The sequence below is a fragment of the Rhipicephalus microplus genome, chromosome 4 (assembly GCF_043290135.1).
Source record: "Rhipicephalus microplus isolate Deutch F79 chromosome 4, USDA_Rmic, whole genome shotgun sequence".
In the NCBI taxonomy this organism is placed as follows: domain Eukaryota; kingdom Metazoa; phylum Arthropoda; class Arachnida; order Ixodida; family Ixodidae; genus Rhipicephalus; species Rhipicephalus microplus.
In genome coordinates, this window is record NC_134703.1 from 41,228,746 (window position 1) to 41,236,170 (window position 7,425).

Here is a 7,425-nt window from a genome sequence, read left to right on the forward strand (position 1 = left end):
AGTACATTTTTCTGCGCTTTCAGTTCACACCCTTGTATCGTGACTATATCAAGGGGGTACACTCTACCCCGTGCAATGTCAACATACGCAGTTTCCGCCGTAGAATGTACAGGGTTTCGCAAATGCAACCTATAGCCTGCACAGATATCGAGGTAATAAACAGTATAAAAATGTTTAGACGCTTGACCCTTCATTGTTGAATGGCAGCCCGGGCTCGGTGCTTATAACCATAGTTCATTTAGCTCTTCCTAAACGAGGGGAAAAAAATATGGGCGGGATGTTGGGAATGCAAGTGTTTCTCATAAATAACGGGACACTATGGTTACGCAATCAACGGCTAATTGTGCCTCGTTACTGTGAGAAACGAAGAAGAGGACCCGGACCCGATCGCCTGGCTGCGTTGAGGGTCAAGGGATTAACTGAACGAGCCAGCGCCCCTGACTTGTGCTCGTGCCCGCCGCCCCTTCTTCCTCCTTTATTCGCAACACTTTCTACGGAAGACGCTTCATTTTGAGTAATCGAGTGGTGAACAGGTGTCGTCTGACAGCAGAAGAAGCTTGCACAGCCATTACCAACACACCACGCAACAAAAATGGAGGCCGTCCAAGAAGGATTCCCGATGTCGTTTTTTTAAGGTATCGGTACGCACATTTCTTTACAAGCAATCTGTAAAGTGTGATGCAATTTATGGGGCCTGGCTGCTGAATGTTGCGATCGTCGTGTGCTGTCGTGGCTGGGCGTAGCACCAGCAAAACCAGGGATAGCATAGCCTGCCAACGACAACTTCCTCCGCCCTAGTAAGGTGAGGGGGAGAGAGCAGACACACGGTAGAATGAGAGCACGTGTATCCTACCGGAGAACATATTTACGGGTATTTAGTAAGTTTAGGGGCTGAGGTGGAAGGAGAATGGCTGGAAGGTGTATGTTTGGAGGGTAGTGCGCCTGCTGGTCAGCAGCAATGTTGTGTGGTTTCGCAGCATGGCCTTGAATCCAATGTACTTTGGCGGGCCCTTACACCAGCCGTTATATCGTCATGGAACTGGTCACATTTACGAGTTGGTGATACGTGTACATGTTGTCCCACTCCAGCGATGCAAGAAGATACATACCACCTTTTATGGACATGTAAAGGGCTGCAGCCAGAATGCTCCCATCACCTCGCTCAAGCCGGCCTTCGCTACAGCGACAAAGCCAGTTACAACCACTGGATACATGAAAACAGATTCCACAAGACACTACTTCACTACATACACAACACCGGCCTAACAGCACACATTTAACAAAAATAATATGCCTTAAAGGCAAGTCTTTGTCGCAATAAAAAAAAGCATAGCCGGCTATGATGATGATGATGATCCTTGGCGCACACCCCCCACAGGGGGATCGGCCAAGAATCGTGCGGCAGGATCTTTTAGTTAAAGGCTTGTTGTTTTACAAACACAAAGTAACGTATTGTGTACATCGAGCGCGCTCTAGCGCCGAGGAAGAATCTTCCTTTCGTTCTTCGAGCGATGGTAAGTGCGCAGCATTTCAGAGCCCGTGTTGTTTGTAAAAATAAAAACAAAAGGGCGAAATAAGTCCGAAAGAGAGAGCGAGAGAAAAATGAGGACAAACATTGAAAGGGCAAGAAAGAGAAAGAAACAGATGAATGAAGAAAAAGAATTAAATAGCAAAACAAAGAGAAAGAAATACAGGAGACAAACAAAAAGAAAGAGTTGAAAGAAGAGAAATAGAATAAAAGGTGAAGAGAAAATCGAATATAAACAAGAAAGGCGTCCCTGTTCTGCACTTCCCTGAGGCTTGGCACCACTTGGGCAAAGCTGCCTTCATTTTTATGCGAGCGCCTTTATTCGAAGCTGTTAGGTTTAGGCTTTACATGAAGCACACACCTGTGCGTGCAAAGAAGTTCCGCGTAGCAGCTCTTAAACGGTGCACTGGTGGCTAAGTCTGAGCACTTGGCAGCTTTTGCTTCAATAAGTTATTGCAAGAGTGGACAACAAAACTCTGACAAGCGGCAACAACTCCTAGGTTTTTTTCCCTACAAATCTGCGGTTTTTAAGCATTCTCGATTGATTTATGAAAGTGACAGCCTCTATGTGCAGTTCACAGCGGCTACCTATATTCTCTCCAACATTTTTATGACACTTGCTTCATCAGAAGATTTATAGTTATACGCAAACGTTATATGACTATGCATTTGAAAACATTTAAAAACTCTGAACACGTGAAATGTCTGACGCAAGCTAAGCAGACGTACTGATGTCGGTAAACACTGTTACATTACTTAATAAGAAACAGGGTATATTACGCAGAGGAGATGAATGGATAAAAAAAACGTTTATGACAAATAAAAAAATAAAATAAGGGTTAGAAGCAGTTGCATTGGGCCCTTAGTCCAGGGCTCCACTAAAATTGGCACTCGACCTTTCTACCCGATGCTTGTTGACAAGGTCAATTGCGCTGCAGCGTCAATTTATTTCAAAGATCTAATGAACCTCCGGCACTTTTTCACATACGTCAAAGCGTTAATATAACGAAAAGGTTCAAGGCTGATTTCTCTACTTTGACTCCATGATTTTGGCTGGTTCAAAAATGCGAGGTGTATGTTTTGCAAGAAATTGACAAATCTCGCACTCGCATACCAAGCCGACCATCATAACTTGGTTACAGCGTTCACTTCTTCGGTGTTTAGGTATGCACCCCCTAATAGAACAACAGTGATCAGTTCTCCTGTTATGTTCGTTCGGTAATCAACGTATTATATAGTATTAAAATTACTAATGAAGTGGAAAGGAAAATATTTAGAGGTTGTTCTGGTTTCTGGTTTCAGCCAATGATATAGAACTTAGTAAACTAGGAAGAAATGGCAAAAAAGAAAAAGTTGAAAGTCTTGGTTATTTGAACTTTCTTAATAAAAAAACACGAAAAATAATTCATAAAATGTTAATATTTGAATTCAGTATCTCATCCTTATTTCCGTTTTTGTTTTCATGCTCGTTTTCTAACAAGCAGCTATCACAACACAGGAAAAATGTGTTATTATCAAGGTCTGTTCTCTTCGAAACAATAGAACGGCAGGTGATAGTGAAGAATGAAGGAAATGAGTAATGGAGAGAAATATAATGCGTTAATGATATTTCTCATCTAATCTTGCACTTTTGGTTTAGTTTCGCGCTCCAAAACAAGTTGTCCGGCCAGGGTAACATTTTATGCGGAGTTCGCGTAACAGTCAAGCTCACATCATTCCTCATGAAATGAAACCGAAACACTGAGAAATGCAACATCGATTACCTAGGTAGAAACCTGTGTTAAAAAGAGAATGAATTTTCCCTTTTATTGATCCTTTTTTGACGGTTATTGCTATGCTGAGAATAATGAGGTAGGAGGAACCCATTGTAACATTCAGCATGGTGGAGAGAGGCGGAAATGAAATTGTTGTTGTGATTCGACATACATTCACAGATGCCCAATGTCACAGAGCAGACGGATAGATCAGGCGAACAATTGCCTACTGGAGGGGCACAATGCCTGACTACTGTTTCGGGAGAATGGAAAATATAGAGAAAAGGAAGGTATTAAGAGAGAAAGTGCAAAGAAGATAGAAAAGTAAGTAAAAAAGTGGTGAATAATTCGAAAAATTAAGTAAGAACACGACAAATAAAAAACTACTTTTCAACGAGTGGCAAGGTTCGTTTAGTCTCTAAAGAACAGGCTCGATGGAAACACACACACACACACACACACACACACACACACACACACACACACACACGCACGCACGCACGCACACACACGCACACACGCGCACACACACACACACACACACACGCACACGCACACACGCACACGCACGCACACACACACACACACACACACACACACACGCACACACACACACACACACACACACACGCACGCGCACACACACACACACACACACACACACACACACACACACACACACACACACACACACACACACACACACACACACACACACACACACACACACACACACACACGCACGCACACAGAAGAGGGAGAAAGACAGCCCCGCCACGGTGGTCCAGTGGCTAAGGTACTCGGCTGATGACCCGCAGTTGGCAGGAACGAATCCAGGCTGCGGCGGCTGCATTTTCGATACAGTCGGAAATGCTGTTGACCCGTGTGCTCAGATATGGTTGCTGTTTCAACAAGAACCTCTCGTGGCCGAAATTTGCGGAGCCCTCCACTACGGCATCTATCATTATTATATGGTAGTTTCGCGACGTTAAACCCCATATATCAATCAGAGGAAGAGAGACAGAGAGAAATGCGTATTCTGGAATCGTTTCATAGCCAGTGACTTTGTGCTCTTTGCTCCTCCAGAAGTAACCGCGTGCGCAGTATGCGTGTTCTTTTGACATAAGGTGCACATGTTGGAACGTGAGTGTTGGCCGCTGTCTATACGATGATGCTCTTCGCTCCAAGAACCTACTGTCATGTAAGTATTCTCGAAAAGCACCAAATTGTGCCGAATAAAACGCGACATATGAGTGTTCGCGCGAAATGTAGACCTTTTTTTTTTGTGGGCACCACCATATTGCCTAGCGGGCGGTGCCGTCTGTGGTTTAGCAAGCGACTGACATCTGCCAAGCTTCACGTGAGATGGAAGGTATATATGCGTGTGGTTGCAGTTGCAGTCATTTTATTTCACTATAGCACGCGAAATTTCGCATCAAATGAGTCTATCTTCTTTTTATACGACATCGCGAATATGTCGGAACTGGTCGATACCATATATTTGCGGCGCTGTCGGAAAACCGCGCAAAAATTTCCGCTCCTCTCAGTTAAGCAAGCAAGTGCCGGAATCCTTCCGGGATACAATGAAAATTTTTTTTCTCTTGAAGCCCTTTTTGTTCTTTTTTTCATTCATGTTTTGTTTACGCTGTCCCATTCGTTATTGCTGGTAGATATGCGGTTGTGCGTGAGCCAGCAGTCTCAATTTAATGGCATCTCAATTTAATGGCATCTGTTTGCTGCTCACAAACTGCTGTCCGTCTTGCTTTTTTCACTTTGTTTAGGCTGCTTATTACTCGCTCGTTTATTTACTCACCGGGGAGTACGAAATTGGAGCTCTTTACAGGCAGGCACTGGTGATGTTTACATGCCGGTGAGCTTCATTTTCTTTCTTTTTTTTGAAGGTCGTAATATTTATTTGGATTTGTGGTGGCGGGAAAACGAACATTTTTGGAAAGTTACTTCTGTTGACGGAATCACTCAGCGTAAAAAAACGCAGCACGAAAGAAAGACACACAAAGAACAAGCGCTCCCTCCTGAGTGTCTGGGCTGCGTTTTGTTTATTCAGCGCCAAGTAATTCCCGTCAGCTGGTACAGACCTGACCTTCCAAAAGTCGTAATTCCCGTCAGCTGATACAGACCTGACCTTCCAAAAGTCCAAAAGTTTCTTCTGCTGGTGAGGCCGCAAGCACGCCGAGCTAGAGCGTATGATCAGCATCGGAGGTGATTCGTGTTTTTTTCCAATTTTTTAAAAAATAATTTCATCTATACCAGATGGTCTAATTTTGAGCCATTCTTGTATTCGTATACGGGCCCCGCCGCGGTGGTCTAGTCGCTAAGGTACTCGGCTGCTGACCCGCAGGTCACGGGATCAAATCCCGGCTGCGGCGCGCTGCATCTCCTGTGGAGGCAGAAATGTTGTAGGCCCGTGTGCTCAGATTTGGGTGCACGTTAAAGAAGCCCATGTGGTCGAAATTACCGGAGGCCTCCACTACGGCGTCTGTCATAATCATATGGGGGTATTGGGACGTTTAACCCCACTTATCAATCAATGCATTTGTATACGCAACACTAAGCAGCAGAATCGGCAGTTATATAGAAACAACAGACAAAGCTAACAACGTTGTTTTGTTTTGCTCCTAAAATAAAAATAAGTATAGTATGCTTTATATCCGTGCGTGGCTTGATGGACCACGTGAAAGGATGCCTTATTCGACACGCGAGGTGACAGTACTTTTTTTCTTTTACTGTTTGGCTTTCATATAGCACATCGTACGCCATACATATTAACGTCTTACGGAAGTTGTAACCTCACGACAAGAATCTCACCAAGTCCTTCTCAGCAGTGTTCAGCGAATGATCGGGTTTCACAAGGCCAGTGCAGAGCACAAATTAAATTTAAGGCGCTAGTTACGCCTTTGCGAAGTGAGAAAATTCTCGTCCGTGTTAATATCGCTACGTCCACTGCAGTGGTCGCTGTGTTGAGCCATGCTACGAGGACAATCGTTATACGAAACCCACCACATTGAGGTATATATATAAAACGAAGCAAAAAAACAAAAAACAAGGGCGGATATTCGAGTGGTGCTTAGGTGTTTTGCACATTATAGCGGACGTGACCGCTCTTGACCAGTTAGGTTTTGTTCGCGAATCTGGCCGTAGTCTATACTGTCATTTCACTGTGTGGGACACTAGACATGCAGTATTTACGGTGCATTTGCCGATTCAGAACCTGCAACTAATACCAACGATGAATACCATGGAAAGTTCACAACCGAGAACACTAGAGTTGTGATGCGGGCTTGTTGGTAGTTCATCTTCAGTACGTTTCCTCGTAGCACACGTCAGCTACAGAAAGAAATGAGGGCACATGCAGACAAACAGAGCGCTATTCTTTTTTTCTCCTTCGTACATACCATATGAAAACAATGTCAATCCCTCTGTCTGTCTGCATGTGCTCTCATTTCTTCTTGTTGTTTACGTGCACTACGAGGAAACTTACTGAACGCAAACCCTCGACGGCGCTTCGGGGATGCATGCATACTTAGGAAACCGTTGCCTTTTTTTTTCGCAGTTGATAGAACAAACAAAAAAAAACACAGACTTTCACTGGCTGACATCCCCTCAGAAGAGAGAGAAATCCGTAGGTCAATTTAAAACACGCAACAATGCTTCGGCAAAGCCACCCATCTTGCAATAGCGCGTACACTCTGTGCCATCGCGCACAATCCAGAAAGGAAGAGAGCGCTGGTTGTTAGGCCGATACTCCTCGTCATATGAAAATGGTCTATAATGTATCGAAATATAAATTGCATCAATTGTACGCGCTCATTTTAAATACTGATTAAGTGCCACAAAACACGGGACCAAAAAAAATTAAGGTCAAAGACTTTCCCGCAACTGCGGCATATGTTGTAGAACTGCAAGAAAACACCTTCATTGTTAGTTTTTTGCGTCCAGTCTATTGTTGCGTCTAATACCCTTTGGATATGACCGCGTAATTTCAGCGTGAAAATGGACAGGCTGAATGTCCAGTGATCAGTTACATTAAGCCCGGAGATAAAAATTGTGGAATTCAATGCGATACAGAAGTGGTATGGGATCGCGTGGGCAGTCGAAGTTTGTACTATTGCAGCTCACATGGGA